A 23,319-nucleotide genomic window follows, 5' to 3' on the forward strand; every position below is an offset into this window, starting at 1 on the left:
CGGATGTCCCTGGGAACCCAGGGGAACCGTGATCATTACAACCAACCACATGTCAGGACCCAGAGACATCCCCTTTCCTCTCTTCCACCAGGGGATCCAGACTGTGGGGACCCTTTGGCTGTGTATTTAGCAGGTCATGACCTTTCCCCTGGGCCTCCCAAGCTCCTTTCTAGATGCTACTCCCACCCACTGACAGGCCTCTAAGTTCTTCCTTGTCCTGGGCCTCCAGTGGAAGGAGCCTGGATGTAGGTGCAGGGCACCAGCTGCCCTTTCTCTTCTCTTGGAGTCTCGGGAGGCCTGTCCTTTCACCCTCCATCCAAAGTAGTTAAATCCCACCCAGTTACGGGCATCCAATCTTTGCTTATCCCCTGCACCACACATCTGGGGTTTCAGAGCCAAGTGTGGGTCTTTTGCTAGGATCAAACCTTTCTAGGGACATGAATCAGAGCACCCTGGCTTTAAAAGAGAGCGAGACATTCTCCAAACCCTTTCCAGGTGCACATGCATCCTCCCCAGAGGCCAGCAGGGCAAAGGGCACAGTGACTGAGGCATGTGGCCAGGTGAGCAGTCTCAGGTGAACACAGAAGTTCTTCAAGGTGCTTTTTAACCCAGAATACTTTCCTTGAAGACTCTAGCTCTCCACATGCACTTCATACATGGTCACCCTGAGTCAGGAGGGGATTGGTCCAGAGGTGCCCTGAGCTGCTGCTGGCTGGAACAAGCCTCACAGCCATAGGTGGAAGGAGAGGAGAGAAGAAGAAGAGGGAGAGGAGAGAGGAAAGCACAAGTGTGCTATGGAAAGGAGGAAGAAGAGAAAGGAGAGGGTCGGGGGCAGGTGTAGGGCTCAGACATGCCTCATCAACTGGCAAAGAGATTTGAGGGGAGAGGTTTCATGCTGTGCCCATAGGAGGGGTGGGGAGGAGAGGGTTGGGAAGAAAGGAACAGAAAACCATGCTTAGCCTTTTTTTTTTTTTTTTTTGCCGTGCTGGGGATGGAACCCAGGGCCTCACACATGCTGAGTGAGCACTCTACCACTGAGCCATATTTCATATGCTTGGCTCTGTGCTAGACACTGGGTGTAACCCCAGTGAAAGAGATTCCGCATCCCGCAGCACCCAACGGACATGGGCACTGTGTTCGGGGTTGCATGTGGCTGAACATGTGTGGGGATGGGCGTCCCGAGCCTCCTTCCAAAAGGAGAGGAAAAAATGCACTCGTTTTTATGCATCATCTGGGGATCTGTGAGCTGGAAGAGCCTTGGGAAGTCAGCTTGTAGGATGGTCCCTAAAAATTCCTTTCTATGTGCCAGCAGACCACACAGAGGGGAGGCTCTTCAGTTCAGCCTACAGACGGTGAGAGGAGATGAGGGCTTTACTAGGGAAATGCAAGCAGGGCTCTCTTCCATTCTCTATCCAAAGTAATCATCATCTGCGATCAGCTATGGGCAACCAATCTTCACTTGCCAGTGTAGGGCCACCAGGCTACCTGCAAAACCCCTTGGTTCACTGTTGGAGGACTAAAGGCATTATTTCCTCAGACGTATTTCCCAGAATACTTAGCTGCTGGTGTTAATATAATAAGCACTCCTAGGGATGGAGAAAAAGAGAATTCCCTAGTCAAATAACATTGGATTCAACAAAGCCCCCTCCCCATTTTTTAAGGAATGTTCGCCTTTTTGGGGCATTTTGTTTGTTTCCTTTTGGTTTGGTCTGCAGGACTTCTCAGAACCTTTAATGTGTACATATCTAAGAGATGGACAGGATGAGGTAACCGTGAAACTTGCTTACCTCGGTAACTCCTTTTATTTCTTCCTTCAAACTTTGATGGGCTGCAGTGCATTCCTTGACTGACTTTGAGATATTCTGTTCCTCTACTGAAGTGGAAGAAAGGCTGTGGGTGTGGACATGGGTCTTCAGGCCTCTCCTGGGAGGTCTGGGCCTCTGGTCAGCCATCCCACCTGCTCCCCAAAGCTCTTTGAAAACCCTTCAACTGGATTAAGGATTTGATTAACTCGCTTTTGTTGTCCGCCATTCAACCTTGGGTGAACTGCTCCTTCTTTATGGCCTTTCCACTTTCTCCTTAGTGACTGGGGATAATGGGCCCCAATTCATCCCTGTCTTCAGCGGCTCTCTGTCCCCAAGCCATTTCTGTGCCACGCTAGTGGCACCTATTTCTCTCCTTTAGCTGGAAAGTATGTTGTGGACGGTGCCTCCTCTGACTGTGGCTCCAGGTTCCCCCCTCACCTATGGGGTTGGGAGACTGGGTTTGTTTTTCCTCTACCACTTACTGGTGGCCTAAAAGTCACTTAAGCTCCCTTCCCTTTTCTTTAAAACAATGGGTTTAGCTGAGCAGAGAGAAAGTGATTTATGCAGGAAGTTTCCATAGAATCCCAGCTATCCGTGTTAATCCCTTCCCGCACACACCGCCTGTGTGCCTGGCGGTGGGCGAGATGCTGACATTCCAGACAGGAGCCTTTGCTCTTTCCATCTGGTCCCTCTTGGGATCTATCTGTGTCCCTAAGTGGGATGGCTCTGGAAAATCATGCCTACAAAGTCAGTGAAAACCTTAGTATTCTGGCAGGGTCGTGGATATGTCCAAAATGCTGGAGAAATGATTGATGTTTCCTGAACCCCAAGCTTTGTAAGTGAGAGCAAGCACATAGGCCTGTCACTTTGGACTCTGAAAGTAGAATGTAGATGCATGCATTTTTGAACCAGGTACACTGGGATGGCAGGTAAGGGAGGATCAAGGTGGAAGAGAGGCCAGGCTGAAGGGAGATGGAGAGAGAATGAGGCAGACAGAGTCCAAGGAATGCTGTGGGCAGCTGGTTGTCCACATCCCACCCTGAAGGACCACCCCAGGATACTCTCTCCAGCCCACAATAGTGGGCTTTTTTCCCCGTTCAACATCTGTAGCACAAAAATATGCTCACTAATGGAAACCGTGAGCTGGTTCTCAGAGGATTGGCAGGGTGTGGCAGGAGAGGAAGTGGCTGGTGTGAGACACAGAAACCTGCCAGAGCACGCACGTCCTAGCCATGTACCTATGTCCTCGAATGTCTGGGGGATCCATGAAGATTAGCAGCAAAGCTTTGCCTGCATCTGGTACAGCTGCGGTGGTGGTGGTGACAGCAAGGAGCAAGCAATGACGTCACTGCCTTCCTGGCTCCCTCTCTGTGTGTCTCAGTGACTCCAGGCTGCTCAGTGTGTCTGGCTGGGTTTCTAATAGGTCTTTCAAACTTTGTTGAGTGGGGGATAGAGATAGAAGGAAAGGAAAAAAAAAGATCAAATTTCAGTTCCCCACAGTCGCTCTGGGTTTGTGCAACCAAGTGTCACTGTGAGGCTGCCACCGCCACCCACAGTCCTCAATGGTACCTGCATGTGGCTGAGTCTCCATCTAGACCACAGCAATGGGCAGTCTGGTTTTTTTCCAGCCCATCACAGGTCTTCATCTTGCCACCCTGACTACTGGCTTACCCTGTGGGCTGACTGAAGGGAGAGACAGCCAATAAGCACTTAGATATCTGTGAATAAAGACCAAGTGAGGGCTGTGCCATGAGCTCTAGCCAGAAACCCAAAAGATCTGCTAGGAACTGGCTGTGTGGCCTCAGTTACACACCTCAGTCACCACACCTCTCTAATCCTGAAAACTGAACAGGGCAGGTGAAAATAATCTGAAAGGCCTTCCATTTCTGGCCTTCTGGGAGGGGAATTTTGTCCACTGGTGATTATAGACATGAATGGAGAGTTGCAGAGTGAAAGATAAAACGAAACAGTAGTGACCTCAATTTAATTTTTCTATTTTTCTTTCAGTTTGCTTCTGGAATGTGCTGGAACACACATTCAGACACTCACACACTCCCTTCCTTTCCTGCCCCCTTTCTTTGCTCCTCTGTTGAGGCCTCCTGGCCAGGGGTGGGGGTGGGTGACCATGTGGCAGGCTGGGAGGGGGGAGGAGGTAGGGGAAAAGGTTTCTGGTTGGGGGCAGGGAGGTGTGGGGGAGGGGGGCTGGAGAATTGATCAGCTCTAAGGTTATTCCAACCCCTTCCTCCATCCCAAATGGTAGAATTAATAGCACAGTCCCCCACAAATGGTACTGTATATGCTTGTCTGTGAGAAGCCCCAGGAAACCTGGTGTGTGCTCCAAAGATGAGCCTGCAGGAAACCCATGGGAGAAGTCCTGTTCTCTCTCTTGTCAGTGACATATTTTAGCCCCTGCATAACTGGGCTTGCTAGGGTAATAATCATGTGTGGTGTGGCAAAGACTGGGAAAGGAGCTGGGATCTTTAGGGGGAATAAAAGTGCTATCATCACTATTTTTATTTCAGCATGGCCTGGACAACAGGCTCCCCTTCTGCAGCAGCATCTTATATGTGAGCATATACGGTAACTGAAAGGCATTCCAGAGTTTGCTGCTAGCCAATCAGGAGTTGGGGCTTTTCTGCAGTTTTTCTTTAAGGAAAAGTTTGGGTCCTCCAAGGAGCTGCAAATCATCTGCAGTCCACAAGGTTGTCTTCCCCTCCCCCAGCCCTCTACCCACCACGGTGACCATGGGGAATGAGTCAGGTCTACTTTGGTCCTCGTCCTACATCCTGTGGATCTCCTGGAAATGCAAAGTGTTAGGGATGTAGGTGCTGGGGAGAGGAGAGAGGCTGGTCAGTGGGAGCATTGTTGGGGTGAAGGTGGTTGGAGGGCAAGGAAGGAAAAAAAAAAAGGAAGAGAGAGAAACTGTGAATGTGTGCATCTATAGGAGCGACAGAGAGAGAGAGAGAGAGAGAGAGATTGAACCTGCTGCATGGTTTCCTTGCAGCACTTGTGGTAGGGAGATGGGCACACCACTGGCTGGATGTGGGAGCAGGAAGTAGCAGCCCTGTCCCCAGAAGAAGGTGTCTGGGAGCAGATGCAAGCTGGGGAAAGTCTGATGACACCGGGCTGCCAGCTGCAGGGTAGACAAGGAGAACCAGATTGGGTGCCACCACTTGACCAGAGAGCTGGGGTCACACTCAGGATTGGTGGTCTCTGCTTTCTCTCCTGCTTTTGAGTCCTGAGCTCTTACTTCTCCTGTCCCTCCCTCCTCTGGGCTTGGCTGGACTCTGCTTTTGTGATGGCTGCTCACTTCCTGACTAGGTTCTCATTTCCACTTGAAGGCTTCTAATGTGGGCGACTCCCCCACTTCCGCTGCTCTCCTATTTCTCCCTCACTTCTCCTTCATTTCTTACTTCTCCTTTTGTTCAGTGCTGGATAGGCCCAAAAGGCAGTGGGATTCTCAGGCAGCAGCCTGGAAAGAGGCTATTGGTCCTTTGAGCACAACCTCCTTTAGATGGTAGACTCTTCCCCAGATGAGGACTCAAGCATCCACCAAGTCTTCACCAAGCACCTGCACAGCCAGGGATCTGAGACTGTGAAGTCAAGGATGCCTGCATCCTTGGGACTCGGTATGGTCCCAGGTTCCTGACTGTCAACATTACTTAGGACTTCTTAGAAGGGCAGCTTCTCAGGTCCCACCCTAGACTTGCTCAATTAGGGACTCTGGAGTGGAACCCAGATTTGAAAGTATTGTCCTACACAAGAGTGTCAGGGGTCCTCCCTGCTGGAGGACAGCTGGGGGGCGGGGCACATAACTACACAAGGTCCATTTTCCAGCTCCAAGCTTCCTCTTCTGATGATTTTACCACTAGAGGAAACACTCCTGAGTATGACTTGTTTTCAGAAGCAGTGGCCTGGGCCCTTTTGACCCTTTGCTGGACTTTTCTGAATTAAGGATGGTCAATTATAGTAAACTTTTTTTCCTCTGCTCCTTTTTTCACTTAATTATGTTAAGCTAGCTCTTTTTCCTTTCAGGAGTGATGACATTAACAAAGGTGTGTCACATGGGACAGAGGTTCTATGCTCTGAAGGCAGACATAACAGGAAAATCAGCAGGGGAGGTTCAGAGTAGATAATCAGTCCCTGATACCATGGGCATACTGATCTAAGTGCTTTAGGATGATCTCCATTTTATACACAACACCCCATAATCCACACAGTTAAGCTGTGTTTATGACACAGCCTTTAACAATTATTGGCATTTTTTTTTAAATCCTGGGAATTGAACTCAGAGCATCTTCCACTTGAGCCACATTCCAAGTCCTTTTGGTTTAAGTTTGTCTTTCAGATGGAGTCTCAAGCTAACTTTGCCCAGCTTGGCCTCCAACTGTGAACCTCCTATCTCCATTGCCTAAGTAGCTGGAATTACAGGCATGCCCCACTGCACTAAGCCCTAAAATTTTGACTTTTGATGTGATTACTAGGAAAGAGTTACTGTATTGTTGGAAGATAACTCACTGGGTTATGGAGTGGATACATCTTTAAGAAGTAGGGGAGCTGCATCAGGGAGGTCCTCTCTGGTTAAATTTGTGTGACGTGGGGGCACAGACCATTTGGAGGTGGGGCTCTGTGAGAGAGCCTAGGATGACTCACATATTTTAGTTCTGATTCTTTTTATGAATTATATAATGGGAAGCAAGATCCTTGACTTTCCTGTAGTTCAATTCCTTATTTTCATACAGAGATCGACATTTTTCTTACTGGTTGTGGTGGCTCACACCTGTAATCCTAGCTACTTGAGAGGCAGAGAGTGGGAAGATTGAGGTTTGAGGCCAGCTTGGAGAAAAAGTTTTCAAGACCCCATCTCAACCAATAAAAGCTGGGTGTGGTGATGCACACCTGTCATCTCAGCTATTCAGGAAGTGCAAATGGAAGGATCACAGTTTAGGTCAGCCAGAACATAAACACAACGCCCTAACCCAAAAATAACCAAAGCTAAAAGGACTGGGGGGCATGGCTCAATTGGAAGAGTGCCTATCTAGCAATTGCAAGGTCCAGAGTTCAAATCCCAGTATTTATCTATCAATCTCTCCTAGGACTCTAGGACTTCCATTAATTTTCTTTAGATTGCTCTTTCACTTTTGATTTTGAAATTGTTAGGAGACAGTTTTTCATGGGTCATCTTTGTTTCTGCACATCTCGTGAAAAGACACATAGTCATCATTGTTTGGGGCTGTCTGTTTAAGGATGTTTATTTTTGTGAACAGCCTTGGATAACAGAGAGAAAATAGCTTTTCATCTAGTTGTGTACACCCAGCAAAGCAATGTTTCAAGAATGAGGATAGGACTGGGGTGTGGCTCAGTGGTAGAGTGAGTCTCTGGGTTCAATCTCCAGTACAAATAAAACAAAATAAAAAACCCAAGCCAATCAAACAAATAAAGAATGAGAATAAATAAAGATACTTTCAACATACAAAATCTAGCTGTTTGCCAGCAACAGAACCTCTCTAGAGGAATCTCTTGGCTGGGATATAGTTCAGCAAGAAAGAACAATTCCAGAAGGAAGAACCTGAGGTAGAAGAAGGAATGGTAACTGAAGAAAAAGGTCAACAGTAGGTTTCTCAACACAGAACAAAGCAGTAAAGACAATAACAAGAGAACTAGAAGAGGGGGAAATGGATAGAACTAAAATAGGCCCTAAAAGTATAAAAGTTGGGGTGGCTTATATAGCTATAATATGTGAAGGTCCTTTTTTTGATGATATGAGCAAAAATATCAACTTCAGGTTGTAAGTGAAATAATCACTTAAAGGGGAGAAATGAAGTGTGTAACTTTCAAACTAGTAGAAAAGAGTGGGGAGTTAATTTTCTTTTGCATAAAAAAGGCAAAAGAAGGGAAAAACAAAGAGTAATATAGTAGAAAGAAATCTTATTGCATTGGCAATAACAATAAATGCAAGTAGGCTAAACTCTTCCATTTAAAAGAATGAAATAATTATTGGACTATGAAAAGGCAGTTATGGTTAGCATGAATTTTAAAAGGTAATTTCTGTTCTTAAGAATAGCAACAAGAACATAGAGATACTGAGAAGCTGAAAGTAAAAGCACGGGGAAAGATGTACCTGATCAGAGTAACACAAGAGGAAGGTGAGAATTATACTTGTATCAGGCAAATTTTACTGTAAATCAAAAAGCCTTGTTAGGCATAAGAAAGGCACTGCATAACAATGGAACGTTCAACTCACCAGAATGATTTAACAATCTTAAACCTGCATGTAACCAGCAACATAGCTTCAAAATACTTAACATTGTAAGCACCACAAAGAGAAACTGAAAAGTCTATATCATAGTTGGGAGCTATTTGTTAGGTCAGGCACCAGGAGAATCACAATTTGTCAGTATTTATGAATGCAGTTAACAAGCTTGAGACAATGGATCTATATTGAATTCAGGTCCCAAGAAATGGAAAAGACATTCTTTCCAAGTACACTTAGAACTTTTAAGAAAAATGTCTCCACAGTAAGCCATAAAGCATGTCTCTACAAATTTTACTCAGTATTTTGCAGATTGTTACTTTGATGCAAGGAAAATAAGTAAGAAACAAATAACAAAAAGATCAAAAATCTTGCATTTAGAATTTTGAAGACACACTTCCAAACAACTCCAGGGTCCTAAAGAAGAATCAGAATGGAAATGAGGCAATAATTAATTAATATTGATGGATAAAGGTAATAGTGCATATTAAACTTTAAGGAATATACTTAAAACAGGAAAATATGTGGCTTATACAGTCATATATCAGAATGAAAGAAAGAATACTAGTAAATTAATAAATTAGAATGAGAAAAAAAGTGTTTTACAAAGAAGAAGGAATGAAGAGCAGAATGATGAAATAGGGAAAAATATAAAATAGTGAGAATAAAGAAAGCATAACAAGGCTTAAAAAAAAAAAAGGTAACAGCTAGCAAGAGTAACTGAGACAAAGAGAAAAGACAAAGGTTAACAGAAAGAAGAAAGAAGATGTAACTACTTTTATGGCTTCGATCATGTCCCCCAAACATATATTGAGGTCCTAACCCTCAGTAACCTAGGAATGAGACCTTGCTAAGAAACAGGGTCTCGCATCTGTAACCAAGTTAAAGTAGATCATTAGGATGGGCTCTAATCCCATATGTCTCCTGTCCTCCTAAGAAGAAGTGAAAAGGCCAGGGGTAGAAATGGGAGATGTAGACACAGAGAGACTGCCATGCGGTGTAGACACAGGGGGACAGCCATGTGAGGATCACCTTGCGAAGATTATCATGTGAAGGTCAAGGCAGAGGAGAATGGAGTGATGCACCTATAAGTGAAGAAATGTCAAAGATCACCAGCTGTCATCAGGAGCTGGGAGGAGGATGGCACAGATCAGAGCCCTCTGGAAGAAAGCACACTGACGTCACTCAGATTTGGATTTCTAGCCTCAGAACTGGAACGCAATACATTTTTGTTGTTTTAAACCATTCAGTTCCTGGTGCTTTGTTACAGAAGCTCTAGCAAGTGAATACAGTATTGAAACAGCAGGAATAAAAGAATAATGAGAAAATCATATGCTGTTTTTTAGCCAATAAATTTTAAAACTTCAATGAAAAGGACAAATTAATAGCAAAATATTGATTGCCAAAAAAACTGTTCAAAAGGGAATGGAAATCCTGAATATAAACACTTAAAACCATCAAATTTGGGTCATGAGCATTAGTAATCTCCTTACAAAGAAAATACCAGCTGGGTGCTGGGGGCTTGTGCCTGTAATCCCAGTTACTTGGAAGGCTAAGGTTGGGAGGATAGAGGTTTGAGGCCAGCCTGGGCAAAAATGTTTGTGAAACCACCATCTCCAAAATAACCAGAGCAAAATGGACTGGAGCTATGGCTCAAGAACAAAGCCCTGAGTTCAAACCCCAGTCCCACCCAAAAAAAAAAAAAAAAATATATATATATATATATATATATATATATAAACCCCAGATGATTTTATAGGTAAGCTATGCCAATCACTAAGAAAAGACAATTTCAATATTGTTTAAATTCTTCTATAGAGTAGAAGAAAAGAGAACATTTCTCACCTTATTGCATGAAGCCAGTGTAATCTTGTTACCAAAACAGACATAGTTGTAGAAAAAAAAATCACAGAACCATTTCACTAATAAACATGAGAGCAAAAATCCTAAGGAAAGCATTAACATATTGATGTTAGCCACAAGTAAAAAGATAATAATGACTAAGTTGAATTCATTCCAAAAATCCAAAGCTGGTTCAACACTAGAAGATTTCTAAATTTCATATTTGTTCATTAAAAGAAGAAAAATATGATCATTCCAATAGAGGCAGAAAACATTTGATAGCATTCAATATTTGCTTATGATAACTCTTGCCCAACCAGGAGTCAAAGGTGACTTCCTTCACCTGATAAGAGTATTTTTAAGCACAGATTCATGGCTCCATATATGTGTTTGTGTTCTCTCTCTCTCTCTCTCTCTCTCTCTCTCTTGCACGTGTGCGCCTCTATTTCTCTCTCTTACAAACACAGAGTTATGGTTATACCCTGTTCCATATTAAATACTAAAAATTTTCCTTTGGGATTATTTACAAGCTATGGCTGTTTTTCCTCATTGTTTTTATTCAATGTTGTTTGAAGTTCTAGCCAGTCCAATAGGAAAGAAAAGTTATAAGAAATAGAAGGAAACGAACCCATCATATTGGCAGATTAGCTGACTGTCCACATAGATAAACTAAAAATATTCTTCAAATACTAGGATGAATAGGAAAGTTTATCAAAGTTGTCAGGTCAGGAAGTGTTGCTTAAGTGGTAGAGCATCTGCTTTGCAAGTGTGAAGCCTGGAGTTCAAACCTCAGACCTGCCAAAAAAAACCCCAAAACTAAAGTTGTCAGATGAAATACTACTACACAAAAGTCAATTTTTATACACTGTCAAAATCCAGAAAATTTTAATTTAAATAAAAAAAGATAATGCAAGGGTAACAACAAAAAATAAGATCCTGAGGAATATTTAACAGATACTTAAGATTTTCATGGGAGAAAATATAAAATGTTACCAAAATATGATCAAGCCTCTTTTGAAATGTCTAAATAAAATTACAAAGCATGATTGTGAATGTGAAGACCAGAATAGAATCTAGTAGAATTGCCTCATTTTGATTGATTTATTTTTAGATTTAGTGGAATTGCAATAAAAATCCGTGAAGCTGAATGATCTCTTTTTTGATAGGATGTGGTCATCTGACTCTAAAATTTACTTGAAGCACAAAAGACCAGGAAGGTATGAGAAAGTCCTAAAGAAGTCAAAGACAGGAAGTTATCCAATTAGACATCAAGTCTGATTAAAAAGCTATGATAATGAAGATAATTAGTACCAATGGAGGGAAGACAAATGGATCAACGGAACATGACAGAATCCAGAAACTAGCTCATAGATATTTAGAAGCTTGACATGAGACAGAACTGCCCATTGGAGTTCCGGGGGAAATATATGTATTAGTCAAAAAATGGTGTTAGGGCAATTGGATTTCCATATGAAATTGTGTCTGCACCTTACTCAATACATATATGCAAATTTATATAAATGTAAATTTTAAAATTCAGATGAATTAACCTTTTAAATGTGAAACTCAAAACTTTAAATCTTGGGCTAGGGACTTAGCTCAGTGGTCGAGTAGCTACTTAACACACACAGGGCCCTGGGCTGCATCCCCATCACCACAAAACCCAGGAAAGTTTAGATCTCCTAAATGCAAATATTGGCAAGTATCTTTATAAATTCAGGATATGAAAGGGTTTTGCAAACAATGCACAATGTTCAAAGCAATGAGAAGGGATGGACTGGTAACGCTGACTGTGTGAAAATGGGGAATTCTGGTCATCCAAAGTCACTGTTAAATGGTGCATACCATGAGAAATGACACTTACACAATCAAAAGGCATTAGTATTTAGAACGTTTGGGGAAAAAAGCATCAAATACGTAAGCAAAACAAAACTTAATAGGAAAAAGAGCAAAAGACACAAGTAGGCATTTTACAGAACAGGATGATTGAATGCCCAAGGAGTAAGAAAGTTTGCTCAAGGTGGAAAGTGCTCAGGGTAGTGCTCAAATAGGGCCCTGGCTCCCATCCGCAACACTGGGGGAAAAGGGAAGTTTTAAAAAAATTTTTTGTAAAAGGAAATTCTCACCTCCAATATCCTGGGGTGTGCAAATTAAAAGCACAATGAGGTATAATTTTTAAGTCAGGAAATCTAATGATAGCACACACAGATGTGTAACAGTGAAAACTCTTACACACTGTAGGGTATGGAAATTGGTACATTACTTTAAGGGTAAGACTCATATACCAGCGACCCAGCAATTCTACACATACCCTTACTGAGCATTGGTGGCTCACACTTGTAATCCTAGCTATGCAGGAGACAGAGATCAGGAGGATCGTGGTTCAAGGCCAGCCCGGGCAAATAGTTCCCGAGACCTATCTCAAAAAACCCTTCACAAAAATAGGGCTGGGGAGTGGCTCAAGGAATAGGCCCTGAGTTCAAGCCCCCAGTACAACAAAAAAAAAAGAAGAAGAAGAAGAAAGAAAGAAAAACCCAGCTAAATGGAGAATATATATAGTATGATTCCACTTATGTAAACATCAAAAAACAATCAAAATCCTAATTTCAAGATCTGGTATAAAACTATAGCAATCAAGGTATTGTGGGATTGGTCTAGAAGGTGACAGAGACAGAGATGAGTGGAAAAAAACAGATCAGAAATAGACGACACAGAGCAACCAACTCACTTTTGACAATTCAGTGAGAAAGTGGATACTTTTCAGCAAAGGGTTGACATTCCTATGAGGAAAGAATACACCTCTAAAAAGGGAAGACTTGTCCTATCTCCTACCACATCTAAAACCTCACTTGAAATGGATCATAGCCCTAAACACAAAACTTAACACTCCAAAAAGAAAATAGTAAAAAAATCTGTGTGACTTTAGGTAATGGAAGATTTCTCATAGATGAAAGAAAAACTTGGTAAGGTAGACTTGGTCAAAACTAAAAGCCCCTAGTCCTTGAAAACTATTGTTAAGAAAATAAAAAGGCAAACCACAGAACAAGAGAAAATGTTGGTGACACTACACCTGATAAAGTACTGGCATCAGAATACATAAACAATACAACATAATCTCAACATGTTAATAAAAACTCAATAAAAAGATGCACGAGGGTTGTGGGTGGAGCTCAGGGGTAGATGCTTGCCTACCACATGTGAACCCCTGGTTTGTATGCTTAGCACTACAACCATCACCACCATCACCACCATCACTACCATCCTCACCACCACCACCACCATCACCACAATCACCACCACCATCACCATACCACTACCATCACCGCCATCACCACCACAACCATCACAACCACCATCACCACCACCACTACCATCCGCACCACCATCACTATCATCACCACCATCACCACAATCACCACCACCACCACTACCATCACCACCATCACTACCATCCTCACCACCATCACTACCATCACCACCATCACCACCACCACCACTACCATCACCACAATCACCACAACCACCACTACCATCACCACGATCACCACCACCATTACCATCACCACAATCACCACCACCACCACTACCATCACCACAATCACCACCATCACTACCATCCTCACCACCATCACTACCATCACCACCATCACCACAATCACCACCACCACCACTACCATCACCACCATCACCACCACCACCACCATCACCATACCACCACCATCACACCACTACCATCACCACCACAACCATCACAACCACCATCACCACCACCATCATTGTCACCACCATCACCATCACCACCATCATCACTACCACCACTACCACCATCACCACCACCATCACCACCACCATCACCACCACCACCACCACCATCACTACCATCCCCACCACCACCATCGCCACCATCACCTCCAGCAACAATAACCCAAAAGAGGAACAAATTATTGCAGCAGAAACTTCCCCAAATAGATACAAATTGCAAAACAAATATCTGAAAAAATGTTTAACATCATCAATCATTAGAAACATGCAAATTAAGACATAATAAGATGCCATTACATACCCACTAGAATGACTATAATACAAAATAAGACAGTGTAAAGTGTTTGGTAAGAATATGGAACAAATAGAATGCCTACGTATTATTGGAAGGAATGTGAAACTTTAGGAAGTGGTTGGGGTGTTTCTTATGAAATTAAAAGTATATTTGCTGTCTGACCCAGCCATCTCACTCCTAGGCATCCGTCCATGTGTTTGTGAAGATGGCTACATAAAATCTGTACATGAACTTCATAGTAGCATCATTCATAATTGCCCAAAACAGGAAACAAATTCAAATGGTCAGTGTTGAACAGGTAAAGTGATACATTGACATCGCCTTTACAATGAAAAACAGTAACTATTGACACACATACTTCAAAGTCATTGGGTTAAGTAAAAGAAGCCAGACCCAAGGCTACTTATGTATGATCCCACTTATATGACATTCTGGAAAAGGCAAAACCATCAGATTAGAAAACCTGTCAGCCGTGGCCAAATGCAAAGTATTGGGGGAGGGATTTTTCCTCTCGGAGATAAGGAACTCAATGTTCTATACCTTGAGTGTGGTGGTAGATGGAAGATTGGTTTTGTTGGCTGGAGGTGTGACTCAAGACATAGAGCACCTGCTTGCCAAGTGCAAAGCCCTGAGTTCAAACTCTGCTATTGCCAAAAAAATAAATAAACAAAAGGGTTTACCAACAAATTTAAAAATGGTGAATTTACTATAATGATGCCTGGGTCTGGGGGTGTTGATGCTAGAGTGCGTGCCTAGTCAGCTGTTTTATTTCGTTTTTATTGTTGTTTTGCAGTGCTGAGGAGGGAACATAGGGACAAGTGCTGTCCTGCTGAGCTACATCCCTCCTCCTGATTTTTTTTTTTAAGAAAAGAATAACATAATATTTAAGGGCACATTCATGAATAGCAAAACTATTTTAAAAGCAGCTTGCTTCTAAGAATGAGAGAGTTTGGTAGGATTTGGGAGAGACACATAGGTGACCTTGAAGGTTTGAGTGTTCTTGACTTAGATGGAAATGGAACAAAAACGAGTTTGGCAATGGGATTATATTATTTGGAAGAAAGGGATGAGAGGCTAGCCCTGAACTCTTGGCCTGGAGCATAGCTCTCAGTCACTGACCAGCTAGGATGGCCTGATGGGAAACGGAAGGTGTGGAAATGTGAGCAGAGAAGGGAGGGGTCAGACCTGTTCAGTGTCTCCCAACTTGTTCTCAGTTCTTCCTTGCTGGGCAGTGGCAGAGGCACCCCAGTAGAGGTGGCCCTTTCTGCCCTGGGAAGGGGAGAAGGCAAGACAAGGATAACATTACCAATCTGAGACTTCAACACAGCAGGGAGCTTCAGGCAGGTGGCCTTCTTTCACCTCCTCCACCTTACCCACCACACACAAGAAAGACACAGCAGCCTATACGGCCAAAGTCTGCTTTCTCTGGACCTTCCTGAGGGCTCTGTTTTCTGTTTCTCCGGTGACCTGCCTCCCTCCTGGGACTGACCCTCTGGCCTCTAGCTAACCCTTTACCTGAGTCCCCGTGAGGCTGTATGCCTGGGAAGAATCCTCCATCCAGGGTGACCACAGCTCGGCTCTGCCACATGGTGTGTTCATTTCCTGGTTTCCCTCCCCAAGAGCAATTTCATCTCTCTATTTTCAAATTCCCAGGACATAGTGGAGGGAAGGTCCCCTATGTGGGGCTTCATTCATTCATCACGTAGGTTATTGAACTCTGTATGTGTGTGTGTCCTCAACATGAAGCTGATTACCCATGATACTCCTGGGGTAGGGGATTGTGGTGGGAGGGTGCCTTAGAACCCTATCCCTAAACATGGAGGTGCGTCTCTAGGTGTTCTCATAAGAACACAGTCTCTCTGTGTCCTACCAAATTCCAATTGCATTGGTTGCTAGACACGTCAGGACAGGATGACAGCCTATCCAGGTGCTTTTGCTAGGCACCATGGTAAATTCTTGACACACATATTTCATAATTCTATTTTGGGGAGTAGTACTGGAGTTCCGTGGTCCTGGGGTTTGGATTCAGGGCCTAGTACTTGCTAGGCAAGTATTGTACCACTTGAGCCCACACCACCAGCAGTACTGGGATTTGAAGTCAAGCTTTGTGCTTGCTAGGTGCAAAATAGGCAGGTGCTCTACTGCCTGAGCCCTTTTGCTCTGGTTATTTTGGTGAAGCGAGCTCACTTTTTTGCCCAGGCTGGCTTGGACTGCTACTCTCCTATTTTATATATTTCCCTGTCATCACTGGGATGACAGCATGTGCCACTATGCCCACCTTTTGTCTGTTGAGATGGGGGTCTCATGAACTTTTTTGCCCATGCTGGCCTGGAGCTGTGATTCTCCTGGTCTCAGCCACCCACTGAGATGAGTAGCTGGGATGGTACATGCAACCACTGTGTGAGATGGGGTCATGAAAACTTGCCAGGGCTGGTCTCGAATCACAGTCCCCTCAATGTCAGCCATGTAAGTAGCTAGAATTATAGGCATGAGCCACTGGAGCCTGGCTTCATCAAATTCTTCCAACCACCCTGTAGAGTAAGTAATATAGTGCCCCTATTATAAATAACAGAACAAGGCTCAGGGGTTAAAAAGCTGGCTCAGGTTCACACCACTGGTAATGATGAAGCTTGGATTCAAACTCAGGCCTTCTGACACAGAAGGTCTCCCTTCCATGGAATGCTGCCATTGAGGACAGCTGCTGAGCTCACCCACCCTTCTCCCTTGCTCTTCCAAATATGACCTTCTATGTGAATCATGACCTCACTGTGGCCTACTGGATCAAGTTCTTTTGGATCACTCAGAGCACCACCTCGCAAGGTGTCAGGTCCTAACATCCTTCGTAATCTCCTCTCTACCTATAGACCACAGCTTCCCCAGCATACCATCTGTCCTGTCCTGCTTGGTATCTTGGATCTACTACTGTCTATCCTCCTCGTTGTCTTCAGTCTGCTGCCTCCTTCACTGGCACCAAATGTTTTTTCTATTCACCTTTTGGATGAAGATGGTCACTAGCAAATGTCTGTTAGAGTCCTCCTGCCCTGAGGCCATGCCTCACCAACAGTTCCTTCAACCACGTCGGGTCTTTTTGCTTACATTTGGTGCTTACCAGCTCTTTATTTTTCAAAGCCACACAATGATGGGGGAGGCAAGAAGGTAAGAAGGGGCATGAGCAAACCAGGTGATCGCTTCTTCTTTTGGACCCAGTCATATTTGCTGTGTCACTCCATTCATCACAATGCTTCCCAAATGACTACAAATTTAGCAAAAGTTAGGTGTTTAAAATATTTTGTTCTTTCTTGGCATGTAGTACATGCCACACACATGGAAAATATCAAGCTTTTTTTTCCCCTTAGTATCTGGTTAAATGATTGAAACGAAGGGCAGCTGGATACCAGTTGTGACAAGATGGCAGCTGGTGCCATCAGCGAGAATACTGGTGGGTGTGGGGGGAATGGCTTGGGAGCACTCAGAAAGATGACTTGGTGGAGATGCTCAGGACATGAACTTTGGAGCTCAATAGTGTTTAAATCTAAGCTCTGCCATGTTAACAGCTGTGTGTCCTTGGCTAAGTGACTTAACCTCTCTGTGTTTCTACTTCATCTATAAGAAAGATGAATGCCTATTTTATGGTGATTGGAAAAGATAACTTGTGTAAGTGTCTGACACATAGTGAATGATTCATAAATGATAGTTTAGGATGATTGGAGCAGGAGGAAGGAAGGAAGAGGAGGTCAAGGGAAAGACCACAGGTATGGCATTGTGGAAGTCTATCCCGTGTCATCCCATCCTGGCCCTGTGACCGTCAGTATCTTCACTGTCTTGGCAGAGATCTCATGGAACCCCACTCTGGTCATGACCTTGCTGGAAGAGGTGGCAGCAACTGCCGGCTGGGTGCGATGGGGGTGGGGCTGTTGCTGTACGTTGTCTAATATGAAGGTAGGGCTGGGAAGGAAAGGGTGGGGGTGTCGGGGGACTGACTGCAGCTGAACCGTTGGTTTATTTCAAGGTTGGGAGACCTCCAACCATCTCTTCCTACAAGCTCCCGACACCAGGGCGAGGGCACTGAACCTGGACCAGATGTTTCCTCTCTTTCACTATGAGTGGATGGCTTGGGGATGTGGGGGACGGGAGGGGAGAGGAAATGAAGACAGCAAGAGAGATTCCTCGGTGGGGAGCCCATCAGTCTCCACCTGGCTGTGCTGCTTGGAGTCCCTGAAGTTCTAGGAGGCGTCCAATGGATATTAATTGTATGACCAAAGCTAGGCTCAAGACAAATCAAGGGCAACGGTGTGGGATGGTCCACTTCCTGAAAGAGCCCCTGGGGAAGGAACTTGGGGCTGGATAGAAGCTTCTGTCCTACTCAATGAAGAATACCTCCAGATGGGAGAGGATAAAAATAACTCTTTGTGTCATCTGTACCACTAGTGAAACAGCATAAAAGGCAGAGCAGGGATAATGGCTTGGAGAATTCCAGTACCTCCAGGACCTCTGCAAGCATCTGTTTTTCCATCTGTAAAATGGGGAGAATAATCCTTATCAAATGACTTCCTCCCTCTCTGAGAGGACTGCTGAGTGTTATTGGCATGGCAGTGCCTCGAAAAGGTGCGGGATCAGCGAGAACGACATTTCCTGGGGCGTCAACAGCAGGGGATGTTGGCTTCACGTGGGAAAGTACCTAAGTGCCCTTCCACCTGCTGTATCATGAAGGGACCTCAGCTGTGGGGACAGGTGCACCTCTTCCCAGAACACTCCGAAAGCACTGTGCTCAGTAAGCACTTCTTGGCTAGAGTCTGAGAGATAAATGGTAGTTGCCTGGGGTATAGCATCATCATTTCGGGGACCTTGGTTTCATCTCCTTTCCTGAGACAAGTCTTCTTCTCCTCAGAGAAGCTGCAAGGCTCCAGGAGCTCAGGAAGTGGGGGGAGCTGAGCCAGGTGCATGTTTGTTCATGGCGGGTGTCCCAGTTTCTAGCTCCAACCCTCCTTTGGGGGCATCTTCACCATGGTGCTGAAAGCAGAGCAGACTGTCTCCAGATGTGGTGACCCTGTGGCTGAAGAACGTCATGTTTCCCATTCACAACACCCACTGTGCTAAGGAAGTCCTCTGTGGTCATTTTCCCAGTCATTGCCACCACCCTGTGAGGAGGCTATTGTTCCATTTCATGAATAGAGAAGGAGGTTGACAGCTACACAGGGCTTTTTTTTTTTTTTCTTCTCAGAGCTTCATGTTTGCAAAGCAGGTGCTCTACTGCTTGAGCCATACCTCCAGTCCATTTTGCTCTGGTCGTTTTGGAGATGGGAGTCTCTTGAACTATTTGCCTGGACTGGCCTTGAACTGTGATCCTCCTGATCTCAGCCTCCCAAGTAGCTAGATTATAGGTGTGAGCCACCTGCACCCAGCTACATGGGGCCTTCTGAAAGCTAAGAGGTCCTGCTTCTAGTGACAAGCACTGCCTGGTAGAGGCACCATGTGGCCTCTGATGTGAAGCCAACTGCCTGGCAATGAATCTCTCCCTTAAGGGAAAGCCTGTGTCAAACCTCAGACCAGCTCCCCATTGTCAGCCTCAACTTCCCTCCCAGCCCACTTTGATTGGGCCAAGCTCCCACCAGGGCTGACTCTACCACCCCAAGCTATGAAGGGCTGGAAGGGAAAACTGCTGGGCACGTGTGTGTGTGTGGTGTGTGTGTGTGTGTGTGTATGTGTGTGTGTGCACATGACAGAGTAACAGAGAGACACAAAGAGAGACAGATTCATAGACACAGAGATACAAAGAGAGACACACACAGAAAGAGATAGACACACAGAGAGACAAAGAGAGGCAAAGCAAGACAGAGACAGAGAGAGACATACAGACAGAGGCAGAGGTTTTGAGGGAGGGGGAGGTTTGTATTTTATAGGAATCTCTTCTTTTTCTTTTTTTCAGCAAGCCACAGACCAGCTACACATTCTCTGGCAGTTTTCTGAGGATGAACTTTATATTTTGAGAGAGGCAAAAAAAAAAAAAGAGTGGGAATAGGGGAAGAAATGAGACAGAAAGTAGTTGTTGGCTTTCACGTGCTGCACACACACACACACACACACACACACAGCACTCCTGGCAATAAGGAAGTGAGACGAGATCTTTTTCATGAATGAGCCTAACTCACCCCTGCTGGACTTCCGCTCTCCCATTCACCAGCGTTCAGATTTCACCTTCTGACCATCTGAAGCAACTGGCGGCTGGCCCAGGAGCCAGAAGCTGCTTGATATCACCCCCTGACCACAGGCAACTGGGAGCTTACCAGAATCTTCTCTGTGCTGGTCAACCTGAAGTGACTAAGACATTGACAGGATGCCAGGCCTGAGGGGCTCTGGCTTGGGGACAGCCCCCACCTCCCTCATTTTCCCCAGGACTATCACATATCCTTCCAGCAAGAAAGACTCTTGCACAGGACGACATGGGACATGGCCCTAGTGACCTCTCTGGGGAATGTTAATATAATCAGGCAGGGACAGTCATGTTTTGGAGAGGACACCTTGTGATCCTTCTTCCCAGGAGGGGCTGAAGCAGTGGCCTGCAGAGTGCCTTTCTTTCATCTGGGGTGGGAGCTGGGAGAAGTGTAGGTAGCCATGCAACCATGGAAACCTGTGTCTCTTGAAAATCAGCCTGGAGTGTCCGTCCGGTGGTTCCATCCAGGCAGTCAGGTCCTGAGTGTGCCACCTCATTTTGATGTGACTTAGTGTCCTTGTTTGTAAAGACACAGCAATAAAACCTCTCCAGCACATTTAGTACACCACCACTAAATGACCTAAGACAGAAGATTTGGCTCCCTGGGGTGACTTCCGGTGTGTGGGGGGGCTCATATCCCTGTCCCTGAGAACTGACAAAACAGCTGCCACTGTTTAGGAAAATGAGGGAGAATTCTGCCTCTGAACTTCCAGGACCGGTGGCTGCCCCAGAAGAGGAGGGAGGCAGTGGGAGGTAGGCAGGGATCCCGGATCTTCCAGAAAGAAGGAAGAAAGAAGAAGAGTGCATGGGAGGTCAGAGACCCCAAAGGACCCCTCCTAGTGGAGGATTCTGGGGACACTATTTTCTGTGCCCACCCTATAGGCAGTCTTAGATTCTCACACAGGATGGGTTCTAGGGGTCTCTAAACACCTGGGCTCAGGGGCAGAGGCATGGACAAGATGACCTTCAGAGTGCTTCCCACTTCCGGCCTGGAGTGTTCTGGAAGGCCTGGGCTGCATTCCACCCCCACCCCTTGCAGCTGCTGGGCTGCAGGGCCGGATCTGGCCCTGAGACTGGACTCAGGAATGCCAGTGGGCTTTGTTGGGGCCGATTACTCACAGCGAAGGAATGACGTCCATTCCACTGGACTTTCTAGGAACTTGCCCACAGCTGGCCGTCCCTATCCCTAGGTCCCCTCTCTAGTACAGAAAGGCTGCCAACAGAGGCAAAGGGAAGGAACATGCAGCCGGCCAACGGGGGTGGGAAGGTGGGGGGTTTGCAGGTGGAGCCCAGGAGGGACTGGCAGGATTCGGGATTCACATTTGTTTATTTATTTATTTATTTATAAAGTGAGATCCAGGGTCTCACTTGGTTTGCATAGGCTGGTCTCAAACTCACGATCCTTCTGCTTCAGCCTCCAGACTGCTGGGATTATAGGTGTACACACCACACCTGGCTAGGATTCTCCTTTTCTTAAGTTGTGTTCTGGGTCCTCCCCTATCAGAATGGGGTGGAGGGAATTTGCTTTTGCTGTTTTCCTTCACCTGTCACAGAGCATTGGCACCACAGTGGTGCAGTTGTATAGAGGACATGCCCTTGACCTAAGGTGCTGTGAGAGGGTCGTCCTGGTCCTGACCCTCACAGATCCAGCATCACAGGTTCTTTCTCCTTAACCCCTCTGTTTATGGCTAAAAGGTGCCAGGGACTTATTTTCAAAAACAGCTTCTAGAATGTGCTGGTTGGCAAGGCCATACCTACCCAGGCGTATCTGGAGACCCCAGCAGTGGGCAGGGACCCTATAGCTCTTCCAGAACCATCCATCCTGTACAAATACCTCTTCCAGGTCAACAGACCTGCTCTGCCCACAGCTGCTGAATTCTTTCCCCTCTGATTCCTGGGATCTGTTTGTTCCTGGCTTTTCGCTTGCGTGGCCACCAGGATTGCCTTCTCTCTGGAAAGTCTCTGTGCCTATTCACCTACCTATCTATCTTTTGCTCTCTTCTCTCTTGTGCCCTGTTTCTGTTCTTCCTGGCTCCCTGACTCCTCTCTCTAATCCTCTGGGTCACCTTGCAGACAGCCTCAAGCTCAAGTACTCAGAAGGCTGTCCAGTCTGCAGGCCTGTGTTGGTTGGTCTCATCAGCTTAGCTTTTAGGCTACTGGCTCCTTTTAGAAGGTTCAGGGTCCAAGTCACTGTGGCAGGAGTGACAGTGTAGTCCTGGTCTTGTGGATTCTTTTTTGTGGCATCTGATTTTAAAATAAGTGACCCGAAGCCCAGAGAGGGTAATCAGTTTGCCCAAGGTCACACGTTTAGTTGACCATGAATCCAGTTTAGAACTCAAGTCTTTGGGCTCCAAAGTCTGAGAATTTATCACACTGCCTCTCAACAAAGACCAAATTGTGCTTGGTTTGGACTTTGTGTGTGTGTGTGTTAAAAATAATTGATCACATGCCAAAACATGACATCCCACCCAGACTCTCTGTTCAGCCTGAGACTCGGTCATTCTGAGTAACTGCAAACACATCATCGTAAGGGTGAGGTCTCTGAAGAGGCCACACAGTGGGCATGTGGATTAGTGAGACGAGACCTCCTGGTGACCCATGAGTCCTTCTCATGGAAACTTCTAGAGTAATGCATCAGTCACCCCAAACTCAAGTCTTCCCCATACATCCTTGGCCAGGCCACACAGCCACGTTCAAGGAGCAAGCAGGGTTTCCTGTGGTGACAGTGACAGAGCCATGGTTTTTGCAGCCTGCCGAAGGACATAAGAGCACAATGCCCAACGGGCCTCCTGGCGGCTATAGGCTTAGTGAGTGTGAGGTGTGGTGCCTTGGGATCCTAGAGGGCTTCATATGGTGCTTTGGATGAATAGTAGCTGCTGCCATTTGGATCTAGAATTTCCTCTCAAAGGCCCATGTGGCCCCCAGGCTGCGTCACTATTGGAAGGTAGTGGAACCTCTGAGAGGTGGGGCTTTGTGGAGGGAATAGGTCATTGGGGGTGTGTCTGGGCAGGGGACATTAGGACCCTGACCCTTCCTGTCTTACTTCCGGGGTATCATGAGATGAACAGCCCTCCTCTGCCATGTGTTCCTGTCATGTTCTGCCTCACCACAGACCCAAAGCAACAGAGCCAAGTGGCTATGTCTTAAACCT

This window comes from Castor canadensis, chromosome 6 (genome assembly GCF_047511655.1).
Source record: "Castor canadensis chromosome 6, mCasCan1.hap1v2, whole genome shotgun sequence".
Classification (NCBI taxonomy): Eukaryota; Metazoa; Chordata; class Mammalia; order Rodentia; family Castoridae; genus Castor; species Castor canadensis.